The sequence below is a fragment of the Pestalotiopsis fici genome (genome assembly GCF_000516985.1).
Source record: "Pestalotiopsis fici W106-1 unplaced genomic scaffold PFICI_Scf_14, whole genome shotgun sequence".
In the NCBI taxonomy this organism is placed as follows: Eukaryota; Fungi; Ascomycota; class Sordariomycetes; order Amphisphaeriales; family Sporocadaceae; genus Pestalotiopsis; species Pestalotiopsis fici.
The window spans coordinates 4,250-20,828 of record NW_006917104.1 but is presented as its reverse complement, the minus strand read 5'-3'; positions in this window follow the sequence as shown (position 1 = coordinate 20,828).

Sequence of the window (16,579 nt, the reverse complement as noted above, 5' to 3'; positions counted from 1 at the left end):
TATAGTGCATAAAATTAGCTTTATAACGCATATCATATCGTTATAACAGCTATAGAACCCATCGAGATATCGTTAAATAACGATATATGGGAAATCAGTGGAACTTACCCTGTACTGACCTATAGTCAGTACAGCACCACTTACAGCCACTGTTCACAGTGCTATACAGTTAACAAGTTATTACAGTTGACTGTTGTGGCCACTATGGCCACTGGAACCCACTGGAATCCAGTGGAACGTTCCACTGGATCAAGCCCCACTAAGTGTGGCCAGTGCACCTGGCCATAGTGGTCCCAGGGTTACAGGGTAACCCACACCATAGAAATCCATAGATTTCGATGGTTTTTTCGATTATAAATCAACCTTATTACTAATTAACTTGATTATAAATCTAGTTTATTAGTAACATATTCTAGAATGTTTTTATTGGTTGATTTTATGGGTATAAAAGGTAGTTATTCCTCCGTAGTTAATTATTCTTTCCTTAAGCTTCAATAAATCAGTTATACAGCCCTATAACTACCTTCCACGGCCTGATTCTACGAATCATATGAACGCTTCCCTGTGCCTAAGTTTATGATCCACCAATCATACCTTAGAACAATTATCAAGCGCTTTAAATAATTATAACGCTTAAAAAAATAATAAAATTTTTTTTTTATATTTTAGGCCTGGCCGTTATTCCCCGGCGCCCTTTATTTAAGGGGCGGGCGGCTAAAGGTCGGTATAATAATATAAGGATACGGCTAATTAAAAGCGGGGGGCGGCGCCGCACTTTACGGTTTTCCTTACGATTTTTAACGCCGTCGACGTTTACGGGCGCGGTCCCTTTATTTATTATTAAGGGGTTAATAAGCGACGATTATAATTAAATCCCGTCGTCGTTTTATTTAGGCTTATTTTATTTTATTTAGTTTATTTATTTTTTACGGTTATCGCTATCCTTTTTTTTTTCTTTTTTTAATTTTTTTTTAATTTTTCGGTAATTTAGCTAATTATAATACGCGCATTTATATAACCCCCGGCTTTATATTATATAACCGGCTATATTTTATCGATACGCGCTATTATAATTTGGCTAATTAGCCTAATTATATTTTATATATTTTTATTTATATTTTATAGCTATTTAATTAAAGCCTGCGGAATATTTAGCTATATATTTACGTTATTTTTTATCCGGGGGTCGTTTATTTTTTTTAGAAACGCTAGCCTTTTACCCTTTTATTTCAGCCTGTTTATTATAATTTATTTATTTATTTAATTAACTCATTAAGCATTCCCAGCGTTAAGGTTAAACTATTGCCATCTTTATAAAAGTAAGAATTATTATATTTGTTTTAATATCTTTAGTTTTTATATAATTAAACTATTATATCCTTTGCCTTTGCCTTTACTATTATTATTATAATATAAAAAGCGTTAAATTAAACTTAATCTTTTTATAATTTAATAAAGATTAATAAGCAATATATAATAATAATAATAATAATAGCTCTTTTAGCGTAATGCTAATAATTTTTTTAGCGTTATATTAATGGTTCCTTTAGCGCTATGCCAATAATTTATCCAGCGTAATAACAATAACTTTTTCAATATAATTAATTAATATTAATAGCTTTTTTAATATAATAACAATAGCTTTTTTAGCGTAATAATAATAGCTTTTTTAATGCAATTAATTAATATTAATAGCTTTTTTAATATAATAACAATAGTTTTTTTAATATAATAGCGGTGGTTTTTTTAACGTAATAGCAATAGCTTTTTTAATTATAATAGCGGTAATTCCTTGAGCGTAATAATAATAGCTCCTTTAATATAATAAATATAATTCCTTTAGCGTAATAATAATAATTCCTTTAATATAATTATAATAGCTTTTTTAATGCGATAACGGTAAATCCTTTAGCGTAATAACAATAGCTTTTTTAATATAATAGCGGTAGTCTTTTTAACGTAATAATAATAGCTTTTTTAGTATAATAAATATAATTCCTTTAGCGTAATAGCAATAATTCCTTTAATATAATTATAATAGCTTTTTTAATACGATAACGGTAATTCTTTTAATATAATAATAATAGCTTATTTAATATAATAAATATAGCTTTTTTAATATAATATTAATATTTTTTATATCGTTATAATTATAACCGGTAATATTATTATAATAATTACTTTTTTAAATAAAGCGTTATCCCGATAACGTAGCTAACCGCTATTAGCGCCGGTAATTTAGCCGAAAAAGAATTTTATATAATTTATCGCTATTCGTTAAAATATTTATATATTATATTTTAATTTTTCCTTTTAAAATAAGATCGTATTTATTAACGCGATTAACGATATCGCGTTAAAATCGCGATTAATTTTAAGCTATTAGCGATATTTATTCGCTTATTATACGATTTAGCAAAAAAAATTATATTTTTAGCTTTTAGCGGTTTATAATAATTATTTATAATATTATAATATATTAATGTTTATCGCAATTATAAGATTATTTGCTAAAATAATAGGCTATTAGCTATAACGCCCGAGAAATAAAAATAATAATTATATTTTTTTCGATTTGCCTAAGCTTTTCCCTTTTAATTAGCTTATATCCATATATATTAATTAATACCTTTATAATTAAAAAATTATAGCTAATTAATTATTTAATAATAATAAATAAAAAACGAAAACTTTTAAAATATTATTAGCCTTTTAAATATGCGCGATTTTATTTACGATTAATTATTTATAATATACGATAATATTAATTTTTTATTAATATTAATTACGCCGAAAATCGAGCCTTATTGCTTTTCCCGAATTAAAAGCTTTTAAATTACGCCGTTCGCTTTTTTTTATATTATACCCGTAAGGTAAATTCGCGCTTTTACGCGCGTTTTATTATTAGTTAGCAATTCGAATATTAGCGTTATTAGTTTCCGGAGCAACGATATAATATTGCTAATAACTAATTATATATTAAATTATTCGAAAACGCAAATTTTTTTTTTTAAAATTATTCGTTAATAAATAATTTTATTATTAATATATATTAATTTTAATTTCGATAACCGTTATTGCTTTATATTTAATTTTTATAATAACCGCGCTAATATTTAGCTTATTTTAAAAGGCTATATAAAATTTTTTATAAAATAGTTTTTTATTATTTTCGATATTAGCGATAATAAAATAAATTTAAACTAAAGCGTAAATTAAAATAACGATTAAAACGATATAAATTAATTATAATAAAAATATATAAATAATAATAATAATATATAATAAAATCAAAATAACAATAGTAAATACGAAATAATATAGCTATAATTAATATTTTTATAATTAATAGTAATTATACTGGATTTTCTTATTTAAGCCTTTGGGTTAAGGGTAAAGACTTTGCTAATTAGCAGGATATGCCTTTTAATTAATTATATTTCTCCCTTCGGGGATAAACCCTTGTTTCTCCCCTCGGGGATAAACCTTCGTTTCTCCCTTCGGGGACAAATATCCTTTAATAATAAAAATAACCGCATATATTTATATTAAAACGAATCGCTAAAAATAAATATATTAATAATACCGATTAATAAAATATAATAATTAGCATAATAACTATAAAAAGGACTTGTTTTAATTAATAAAAATATTCGTAAAAGCCGGGAAAAAAAAAGTGGATAAAAAATAAAAAGATTAACGCGTATTTAAAAAAAGTAAATAAAAGGATATTATCGATAAAAGTTAAATCGAGCTAGCTAAAAAGGCTTTAAATTACTTAATTAAAGCCCGATAAATACCGTTAATTATTCGCGTTTATCCTTATTCCTTAATCTCGATTATCCGTAGCCTTTAATTTTTTTTTTCGGGCAAAAATTATTATATTATAATATTATTAAATATATTAAAATATAACATAAACGACTTAAGCCTTTTTAGCGCTAAGCGAGCTAAAACGTTTTTAAATAAACCGTTTTTTCGTAAAGCAGCCGAGCTTTATAAGCTTTATATTGCGAAAATACCGGTAAATGCTTTAATTATTATTTAAAATAAAGGTTATAATCGCGTATTTAATTTTTAGCAAATAGAAAAATTGGTTTTAATATTTTAAGCCGGATCGATAAATCGTAATAATAGCAAATATTATTTTTTAGTATTTTATACGTTTTTAAATATCGAGGCTATGCGTTAATATAATTATATAAAAGCATTTAGACTTCGACATCTCATTTTTTTCTAATAATTAAATTCAATATTTTATAATCACGAATATTTAAAATATTATATTTTTAAATTTTATTATTATTATTTTCAAAAGTTTTAATTATATGAATTAAAAATCAAAAAATTAAGATAAATTCAAAGGCTATTATAATATAAATAAAAAGTTCAAACTCATAACGTATTAAATTATCAAAAAGTGCTATATATACTATTAAACTATTTATATTTAATTGCTAAATTAATAATATAAGGCAGCCGATAAGGATAGATATTAGCATAAGGCACTTAGTATAATAGAAGTTAGGATGGTTTGTGCTTAGGGGAGGAAGTCGTATATTAAGTGTACGGGTTAAAATGGTTTGTGCTTAGGAGAGGAAGTCGTACACTAAATATACGGGTTAGGATAGTCTGTGCTAGGGGGAGGAAGTTTATCCCACAGCCTAAAAGAACTTTACGTCGAGCTCGTTCGTTTTGTATGGGCATTTTTGTCTTTACCGAAAAGGCCGGGGGTAGAGTTCGTTCGATCGGGAATATAGAGTTTATTCGATACGAATTTAATTAAAACTTTACGAAGACGGGCCCGATCGGGGAGTAAAAACTTAATATTTAGGCCTCCCGATTAGCGCGGTTCTAACGGTCTACTTTTTATCGCAATCTAACGGGCGCTGCAGCCGCTGCGGCCGTTTCGTCGCCGGCGAGGCCGTCCCCGCGGGCGCGGGCAGCTGGCCGGGGTTTATTAGCTGCCGGCAGCTGCGGGGGGCGGGGCCATAGCTTAGGAATTTTACGCGTTTCCGTTAAATTCGTTCGATTGCTAAACGGATTTAATTTAATTTAACTATCCTTATCCTAATAAAAGGCTATACCTATTTCGTTGGATTAGATTATTATTATTACTACTACGACGTCCCTCCCGGCCGCGGGCCAAAGCAGGGTCGGATAAACGAAAAAGAAAAAATAGGCCGATAAAATAGGTTTATCGGTATTATATAGGTTTGCTCCCCCCCGCTCCCCTTTTTTCGCTATACGCTGCCTTTATTTATTTATCCCTTATTTATATCCCCGTTCGTTATTCCTATCTCCTCCTTTTTTTTTGTCCCCCCGTTATTTCCTTTGCCTTAACCTCGATAAAAAAAAAGATATTAAAGGAAAAAAAAGAAAAAAAACGGGGTTTATATAATTATTTTTTATATACCTGTCTATATATATATTATTTTATTTTGGTCTTTTATCGTAAAAAAATGGCATTATCTATCTATTCCTTTGTTTATCTGCCCGATTTCCGTATCGTGATCTATAGCTAATGCCGTTACGCTTATATAGGTAACGAGATCGAGCGGTATTTATTTAAGGATTAGCATAAAAGCGTCCTGATTAGTAGACGTGGATTTATCGGGGATGCCGTACGAGCGCTATACGGCATTATCTATACATAAAGCCAGCTCGACGACTTCGCCTTCCTAAAGCTAACGCGCGGGCCGATTCTAGACCTAAGCCCGCCTTATATAAATAATATAGTTTGCGATAACTGCATATATATCGTGCGCTGCGTTAAAAAAATATAAAAGCATTATAAATAAAAATACGGGTGGGTAAATAGCCGGAAATAGGGAGGGCAAAAAAAATATGCAAAAGTAGCAGCCGTTCCGTAAAAAAAAGGCGTTTAATGCTAAAGGTTTTTTTTAGGACGGAAAGCTAGCCGATACTTTGAGGTCCTCGGAAATGCCACTTTAATAGTAGAAATATAAATAAGAAGGCGAGACGGCGAGTACGACGGATAACTATCCAAGCGACCCTAGGATGCCGAGGTGCCAGATTCTATATGCGGCGATTCGGACCTGGACCTAGCCGACGTGCTATAGTAGCAGCAGGAGGAGGAGGCGGAGGAGGCGGAGGAGGAGGAGGAGGCAGAGAGAGAGCCGCCGAGGACGTTATATAAAGTGCTAGCTATTAGAGCATCCCCGCCCTAATTATCGCCTAACACCTAATTATACACCTTTAGCCGAAAAAGCGCATTACTAGATAAATTGGCTAGCCGGGCGATTTATAACGTGGACGAGAAGCTGGAGCCGAACCCGTGGGTGCGGAGAGTGGGCTGGGCGCGGCACTTAGCAGATTTTAAAAGCGAGGAGGGCTTGGAGCGCCTGCGCAGCACGTTGTAGCTATTACGGCTAGACGAAACGGCTTTATAGGCATTTTAGGATAGCTATATAAAAGTGGCGAACGAAGCGCAAAAGTAGGTATATAGTCTCGAGGCCGGTGCCGCTACGCTTTTCGAAATAGCACGCGATACGGATATTAAAAAGCATAGCCCGTTTTAGCCGCTTATAGCCAAAAACGCGTGGGTGCGCTACCGTATGCTTATAGGTAAGCTGCTTTTATACCTATAAAAAACGCAGAGCCTGTAGGACGAAGAGAGGCCGCGGTACGAGCTGACGCTATTACAAAATAAGATTTTAGGCGACTTAGAGGCATTGCTCCAGCCGGGCGAAAACGGGGAAAATGCAGCGGCGGCTCCTCCATTCCGAGAAGGCAGCAAGGAGCAGGACCGCTTAGACGACTTAGTGGCACGGCTGCTACTAGCGCTATTCGACCACCACTACTATTCGTCGCTATACGAAAGCGTGGTTATTAGCGGGCTAGCCGTTACGGGCATTTAGGATAATAATAGCTAGGTAAACGTATTTAATTATACGAAGTAATATTCGGCCGTTATTAAAGTTATACGCATTATAATCGTAACGCGGTTTATAATAAAAATAAAGCGGGAGGTCGAAGGCAAAGTCGCAGACGGCTATTAGCGTAAAAAGGCTAAGCTTACTACGAGGGGCCTGTTTAAGCGGGTGCGGAAGCGCATAAATAGGTTTATAATCAGGGTATCCGCCTGGTCGCGGCTAGGCGTTATAGACTGGATCCTATCGAGCCGCACGTACGGTATGGCTGTTTCGTTTAATATATCGTCCGAAGGCTATATCTAATGGGACGGGCCGCGGGTTTCGTATAAGCGTGTGTAGCTTATAATGGACGACCTCCGGGAGATGATGGAAAAGCTGATCGACGAGACTAAAGACCTGCTGGGCACCGCGCTATATTTCGACCGGGACCCGACGACCCAGGCACCCGTCGGCTTCCCAAATATCCCGTAGGACGCGCTTGAGAACAACTAGTTAGATACGAGATTGGGGCATTGGTTCGCGTTTGACGAAAGGAATTTATAGCCCGTCGGCCGCTCCTAGCTAGCGCAAAAAATCTCCTAATAGCAAGAATTGTGGCGATAATAGAATAAAGATGCCTAAGCGCTAAGCTAGCCCGCTACCCGGCCTAAAGCCAGCACTGCTTTTAATAAGCTCGTAAACGCCATCCGCGGCCGGCTGCTCGTCCTAATATATATAAGTAAAGGAGGCCCGGGCCGTAGCGCAGAGATTTTAAATCTGCGGATTTAGAATACTAAATAAGGAAGTACGCGCAATATTTTTATTTACTATAAAATAGTGTATATTATAACTAAATATTATAAAAAATACCTAGCGACAAATAAGCTTAATATAATCTACCGCTTTTTGCCGCGGGAGGTCGGCGAGCTGTTTATATGGTACCTTTAGCTAGTGCTCCCGTTTTGGCAGGCGATTAATAGCGTGACCTAATAGGCAGATTATGCTAATCCGTTTTTGTTTAGCTAAAATACGGTATACGGCCAGATGTCTAAAGAGTAGAGGATAGAGATAGAAAAAAAATGCGAGCTGGGCCCGGAGCCGTTATTTAGCAGCTAGGCGACGCGCGACGAGGAAGACGGCAACGAGCTCGAGTTAGAAAAAAAAGAGGTTAGCTTCCGGGATAGCTAGCATATTACCTAGTCTGCGGATAAAATACGAAAGTTAATAACGCAGCTTATAAATTAATATATAGGAACCGAGGTAAATATTAATTCGTAGCGGCATATATAGATTGCGATTTCCCGCAAATTTTTAATTAGCGATTCCTAGGTCGTGGCGTTTAAAAATAAAGACTCGAAAAGCGCAATAAGCGAGACGGATGCCTTATTTACGAATTATTTATTTTTTACGCGAAACGTCGTTTACGCGCGCAAAGCTATAACCCCGTTTAGCATATCTACCTATAAAAATAAATTCGAAACCGATAGCAAGATATGGCACCGCTTCCTAAAGCTCGGCTAGAAATAAGGGATTATAATAGGGAAGCGGCGCTTAAAGCTATTCGAGCAGGACGGCGATAAGGCCAGGCTTAAGCGGCAAAAGAGGCTAGCCGAAGTCGATATCCTAAGGCGGCTAAGGCAGATATTGGACGACCCGAAGGCGCAATTCCGGCCTAAATAAAAAAAGGTGCTTTAGGCTATTTATAAGGGCTATTCGCCGGTGTTATAAATCGTAGGGACGGCGTCCGGCAAAAGCTTATCGTTTATGTTTTTAGCATATTGCGCAGAGGATAGAGTTATTATCGTAATCGTGTTATTTATAGCGCTGCGCGAAAATATAGTTAAACGGTGCGAAGCGCTATAAATTAAGATTTTAGTATAATTATTAGCGTATATGCTAATCGGGTTAAAGTCGGAAGCGGCTTTTATCGTATTCGTTACGCCCGAATCGGCGACCTATATTGCTTTTGCTATATATATACGCGTTTTACGGGCGAAATCGCGGCTGGACCGGATCGTAGTAAACGAGTGTTATATAATCCTAAATAGCGCTAGCTAAGGCTTGAGGTTCCGGCCCGCGTTTTTAAAAATCGGAGAAATATTAGCTAACCACGGAATGCAAATTATATTGCTAATAGCTATACTAATACCGCGGGACGAAGCCACCTTTTTTACGCACGTCTAAATTAATTAGGAAAGCGCCGCTATCTTCCGTAGCAGTATATCGAAGAGGAATATCGCGTATTCGGTATACGAAGTAAATATTAAAAAAAAGGACGACGTCGAAGAGGGTCTTACGCTAGCTTTAGAAAATAAGCTGGCGCTGGTCTCCTAACGGTTCCCGGGCGGCAAGGTTATTATATACTATAGAACCGTAGCAAAGATAATAGCAATTAGCAAAAGGCTAGAATATCCTATATATTATAATTAGGCCGGCAATGCTAAATAAAAAATATAAATGCTCGAAGGGTAGATTAAGGAAGGGCGGCTTATAGCGGCTATTAACGCGCTTGGCGTAAAGTTAGATATTTTATATATTAGAGCAGTAGTCTATGTTACGCTATTACGGCGCTTAAGAGATTTTGCGCAAAAGAGCGGTTGCGCCGGGCGAAATAGGCAAAATAATATATTTATTATTATTAAGCGGTAAATTAGCTCGCTCCGGGAGGGCTTTTAGCAGCCCGTGCCGCTAGCACTTATAGTATCTATTTTTAAATATGCGCGGCGCCGTATAAAAGAAATTCGAGCGCGCGCTAAAATAGTAAGCAAAGCTAGGGCTTTAGAGTTTATTAAAGACGAAATAATAAATTATTTAAAGGCTATATTTTATAGGCGGGCTATGCTAGATAGCGTAATAAATAGCGATTACCGGGACGATAAATGCGATAACGATACGGAGTAGTTGTATAATTTGTGCCGCTATAGGCAAGCTTTCGAGATCGAGCCGGGCAGCGACGACGAAGGCGATTTAGCTATCGTATAGGATAATTTGCAAAAGCAAGCGCTTGTATTGGTCGCGGCCTAAAAGGAGGCTAAGCGGCTTAGGCGTATAAACGGAGATATTTAAGCTTATTTTAATAATTAGCTAAAGGCTATAGATAATATATATATGTTATATATAAATGCAAAATATATCGCTAATTTAGACGTGCGCTATAACGTCGACTAATGCCCGAACCCCGAAAAATCGTTTAAAGATTTATAGGAGATAATTGCGATTTTCCGATAAAACGTCCTAAAAAGTAATATAAAGTAATATACCGGCTATAAAGCGTATAGATTTTTATAAAGCATTTGTAACGCGTAAAAAAAAGACCCGGATGATGGAGGGAGCTTTACCCGGAGCCGATAAGGAACGAAATGCTAATTTTTAAACCTTTTTACACGCTTTGCCGCGGAATCCCTATATTATTTCTAAACTTTTTGCGAATAAATAACCTAAAAATTTGCTAAGAGTTACTTAGCATATAATATATTATTTACCTAAAACGACGAGGGGTATATAAATATATAGCTATATTAAATAGGTAAAAAAACGCAATAGGCAGGATACGAAATAAATTTTTTATGCAAATTTATTTATTTAGTTATGCGGTAGACGCTAATGCGTATAGCCTAATTACAGCCGATATAGGGGAAAATGCAAATTTGTAATATAGCCATTTTTTACCGTAATTAGTTATTTTAGTAGTAAATAGCTTATGCTTTCCCGTTAATTTTATTATTTATTATTATTTATATTAACGTATTTATTATATATTATTAAAGTGTATATTTGGGTATATAAGACAGCCTTTCCGCCTTTTTTTTTATTATCGCTAATATACTAAAAATAAGATATCGGTTATCCCGTTTTCCTCTCGCTTTGCATAATTTCTAAAGCCGATTATATTTTTTTATTTTTTATCCTATATTAAAATATTATATAATATATATATATTTTGTTAAAATATTCTAATTATCTATAGTATACCCAGCCCGCAAATATAAAACACGTGATAATTAATATTACCCTGCCGCCCTACGAAAGCTATACTAGATTTTTACAGGCTTTTACGGCAGTTATTAGTATTATATTCGAAGTCGTTTACCGCAGATCCCTTGCATTTATACCCGAAATTATAAAAAACCGAAATTTCAAACTTGCCTATAAAGCCTATTTTAATAAGCCTTTCGAAGATAATGGTAGTGCCGAAGCCTTGCGAAGCCCTGGCTAAAAGGAATTATAATATTACTCGAATAGCGACCATTTTACCGAGTTAATAATTTTTATAAAATATTAAAATAATATCGAAATATTTCATAAGGTAACTAACGTTAAGATCTTACGGAGTCATATATAATATTATAAATAAATTAAAGCCTTCGAAAAGCCTATTAATTAGCTTCGCGATATTATTCGAATTTTTTAGATATATACTAAATAGGATTCGATTAGAGATAGATAAAGAATTATAATCGCTTTATAGCGAAAGCTATTTTGCGCTATTAAAGCCGTTATAAAGCAGCTTTTTTACGGCCGAAAGCAGTATATGGTTGCGTTATGTTATTTGGTATGGGTCTTTGGTACCGGGACGATATTCGTGCATTTTATAGCATATCGTGGTTTAAGCAATTATTTTACTTTATTTTTTATAAGTAAAAGAATATACGAGTCTAGTTAAATCGTGTATATTAATTGAAATTAAGTTAAAATATATAAATTTAGTTAAATTACGAGAATTTTATTGTTAAGTACTTTTCTTGCTGCCTAATTTGGCTTTGCTATTGCTAAGGTAATAATTTATCTAAATTGAATAAACCTTTAGCTCCGTGATGCGGTTATTATTAAACGACCGTACCGCGCCGCCTGCTGCCTAGCCTTCCCTAACCACCGCTAGATTAATAACTTATTTAAGATTAGATAAATAACCTAGCCTAGCAACCGCTGGATTAATAATTTATCTAGTACCTGTATAAATACCCCTTTTCCCCTTAGCCTGGAGCTTTCTTTTTTCTTTCTTTTTTCATATTTTCTAAAATAGGGAAAATTTTTAGCATCGTAATATTTGCTAATTACGAAAAGCTTCACTTTTTGCAAAACCTTCCCACCCCAATTTTGGATAAGCTACAAAATTTACGCATTATGCGAATCCCCTCCTTTTTCTTTTTATTTTTTTTAATTTATTTTAGCATATACTAATATATTAAAAATTAATATAAGCTAAGAAAAAAACCAGCTGGATATTATACGCAAATTAATATTAGCTATATAAGAGATTTATTATATTATATATATCCTCCCTATTTTTTAATTCGACCGTTATAATTAATACGGATATTCGATAGGCTGATATAATAGGTAATTAGCGCGATTTTTTAAAGCGTTCGCAAAAATATTTCGTTTATAATAATATTAATTCCGCTTAGGCTGCCCGTATTAGTACGTTTATCTCTTTTTCGTTCCTTTTTTACCTTAATTTTTTATAGATTATGCTAATTAACGATATCCGATATAATAAATAAAGGCTTAAAATTTATAGGATGTTTTAGGCTTTTATAATATACGTATGCCGTTAATCCGCGATATTAATGTTGCATACCGACGTGGCATAATTTTGTTATATTCGGATCGCTTTAATCGAATAGCTAATAAAAATAAGAAAAATCTCCCTTTTACCGAGGTCGTAAAGCTTAATAATATAGCTAATTTCTTTTTGAACCCTGCCCGGGGCTAGATCGAATCGCTATAAAATAAGTTTTCGATTAACGATAACCTCGCGTACCTTTGTTACTGGTTCCTTAAAAGATCTGGATAGGTTCTCGGCTTTAACGGATATCCTATCTTCGTTTAAAATGCGAATTTTATTCCGATTATTGCTATTCCTTTACGTGGTAAAGGTAATTTACGCTTAAGGACCAGGTAAGGTAATCGGGGTAACTTAATCGTTATAAATAGTAAAAATAAGGAAAAAAAGGGTGCTAACTAATCGACGCTATTTAAGTCTTCTCTTTATGCCGGTCGCTACCAATATAGCTCGAGATTCGACCCTCGGGCTGGAGGTAAACCTTAAGATAAAAAAGCCAATCGGGCAGCATTTTATCCCTAAAGGCCATTAATGCTACGCCCAGCCGATCGCTATACGCGCCTATAGCGTAAAACTTTCCGGTTTATAGCGCCCGTATTTATCGGTTAGTGCCGTGCGCAATTAAAGCACCTAAAAGAGAATACTTATAGTAAATTGCTTATAAATAGCAATATGCTATAAAATAATCGTATAATAATAGTGGCCTTAATTATTATTTTAGGTTATATTAATTATTATATTACCTATTTAAACTTTAGCAATTTGCGAAATTAATAAATTAACTAAAAAGCTAAGCCAAATATAATAGCCCCTAAATTCCGCTTTTTATAGGCAAGCTTAGCATTTATTTTAATAAAAAAAATTCTTTTTTGCTATAAGCTCCGTATAATAAATATTTATAAGCTCCGGTCCGAGGTTGCTAAAATATCGCTTATATTTACGCGTAACCGTTTTTTATCCTTTTAGATAGAAATACCGCAAAATTAGCAGGACGGCATTTTATAACGGATAGGTTTAAAATATGGCTATTATAGCTTAGGTATATTATAAATTTTTAAGATACGATATGTTATATGGATTATAAAGCAGTTAGATGTTGCCTAATATACGGGACCGACGCGTAGCCTTTAACCTAATAATCGGAAAATATATTAGTATAAAAAGGAAAGCGATACTCGTATTATTATATTTATAAATAATTATATAGCTACCGGTATCGGTTAGGTTTTTGCCTATTTTAGGTTTTCCTTAGTCGCGGTTTATTAGAAATCCTAATAGCCGGCGAATGCATATTAATTATAATAGATATTCGATACCGTAATATATAGTTCCTTTATGCTAATTATAATAAAAATAAATTGCAAATATAAATATTATTATATATATTAAATATATTAAATATATCGTATATATTATATATATTAAATATATTAAGCATATTAAATATATTAAATATATCGTATATATTAAGTATGTTAAGTATATTAAATATATCGTATATATTATATATATTAAGCATATTAAGCATATCGAATATATTGTGCATATTATATATATTAAATATATTAAGCATATTAAGCATATTAAGCATATTATATATATTAAGTATATTAAGTATATCGAATATATCGTGTATATTATATATATCAAGCATATTAAGTATATTAAGCATATTAAGCATATTAAATATCGTATTATGGTAAATTAGGAATCCTCGGTGATGGTTGAAATTTATCGCAAATCGAAACGCCCTCCTTTATAAAAAAAAAACTATAAACGCAGAAAAAAGAAAAATATATTAAATACCACCTTTTTTTATATTGTATATTATAATATCGCTCGTTTATGCGACGTCGGAAATGCTAGTAACGGCGTAGATGTTGTTGTTTACGGTATAGATTTTGCCAGTATAGCCGAATTCGAGCTCGATATATGCATCGTAGTCCTGGCTATTAGCAAAGCATATTGTATATTTGCCGCCTATTTTACCTTCGATTTTAACGCAATCGGTTATAAAAATATATCGTTCCTTAATTTATATTAAAAGCTGGCAGTATTTATAAGATGCATTAGCCATTTATCCGTATATATAGGTAAGGTAGGCGAAAGCGTTACGCTTGATACCGGCAATATGCTTTAAGTAGTAATAGGGTAAATCGAATCGGACGGCGTAATCGATACAAAAGCGAGGCTAACGATATCGGACTATGCTATAAAACTCCTATTGTTAGATTTTGCGGCTTAGCTTAGGCTATATAGTTTTTTAGTTAGCTTTAATAAGTATAATCTCTAGACGAGGAATAAAATTTAAAACGTACCTAAAGCTAAAGGCTGGCGCGAGGGATTATTGTCGGTAGGTTTACCGGGTGGCTTTTAGCTGTGTGCTTTTTAAATTAAAAAATAATAGGCTTGCTATTACCGTAGAGGAGCTTAATTTCGGCTCGGTTTCCGTTTTTAATATAAGGAGCGGCCTTTAAACCGTGCTATTAAAATATAGTTTTGCCGATAGAAATAATTTTATCGCGGTAGTTTATTTATGCTTTAGCGATAGCTTGCTCGTATTATAATAATATTTTGGCGCGGTGGTGTAATAGCGATAAAAATAAATAACGGGAAAAAGAATGCGAATAAAAGGATGGAATGCGTAAAGATTGCTTTTAGAAACTAGAGAAAGGTAAGCAATTTAGATTTTTAGTTTAAAAAAATAACTATTGCTAATAAAATATATATGCGGCAAATATTTATAATAGTTATATATTTAATTTTAAGCTTATTAAACGGCCGATAAATTTAAAAAGGCAGGTATATATAAATTATAAGGGAAAAAAAAAAAAAAAATATCGGCTAGTAATTGCTTAATTTTTTTATTGCAAATTCTAAAAAAAAGAATTAAAAAGGAATAGGTTAGCCGCTAGGTAATGGTTATAAAAGCAAAGGACTAAATCGTAAAAAGTTAAAAACCTGGAGAAAATTTAAGAGAATTTAAAAGAGTTTAAAAGAATTTAAAAAAGTTTAAAAAAGTTTAAAAAAGTTGAAGAAAAAATTAGAAAGAGTTGGAGATTATTAGAAAAAATTGGCAAAAGCTAAAAATAGCCGGCGTAATTTAAAATATTTAAATAAGTTAAAAAAAAATTAAATTAAATCGAATTAAATTAGGAAAAAAAATAAAAAAATAAGCCGTGCATCTGTATTTAGACCTTTTTACGTTTTTTTTTATTTTAGTCTAAATATAAAAAAAAAACGGTAAATATATTAAGCAGCTTATGTAAAGCTATGTAAATATGTAACTTATTTTGCTTTTTTTTATTATCCTATTTTATTTTTTTTTAATATGCTATAAATATACCTGCTTCGCTAGTTAGGCTTTTAATATTAGATTTTTTTTTTTCTCGACGGCGATTTAAAACGCGAATAAAGCAGAATATTAATATTTAGTTTTTTTATTTTGTTTTATTTCCGTTAGTTGCCTTTTTTACCGTTACCTTCTTTTTTTTTTATAAACCTATTCCTTTAGATTTAATTTATTTATTTTGCGTATACCTTTTATTTATATATATAACTCTTATTTTGGCATTTGCCCTCTTTTTCGCCTTTTTCTCACTTTTTTATTTTTATTAAAATTGTAGCGGTATTAATTTTATTTACTATTTTTTCCCCTTTTTTTTTTTTTTTCGCGCAATTTTTGAGATTTTATATTTTTTTCGGTATTGTTGCTGTTATTGCTGCTATTTTTTATTTATCGCGATTTTAAGCTATACCGCTTTTAATCGAATAAAATAGACGCACGCGAGTAGCAAAATCGCTAGTAGCGTATATAAAGGGCCGGCATTAAGCCTTAAAATTTGTGAGTTTTTTTTTTTCCCGTTCCTTCCTGTGCTTATAATTAAATTTACTTTTTGATATTTTGTCTTTTAATTTATAGCCGTAATTTATCCGTTTTTGCCGGACGTCTTATTTTTTTTAGCGATATAGATAATTAGTAAGCTTTTAATATTTTTGTTTGTATAAATTATTTAATTATATTGCTTATATATTATTAATTTATAAGCGTAACGATCCCGCCCTTATTAGTGCTAAAGCTGCTGCTGCCGATGCTGGAGCTGTGTAAATCCTTTTTACCTGTATTTAATTAACCGCT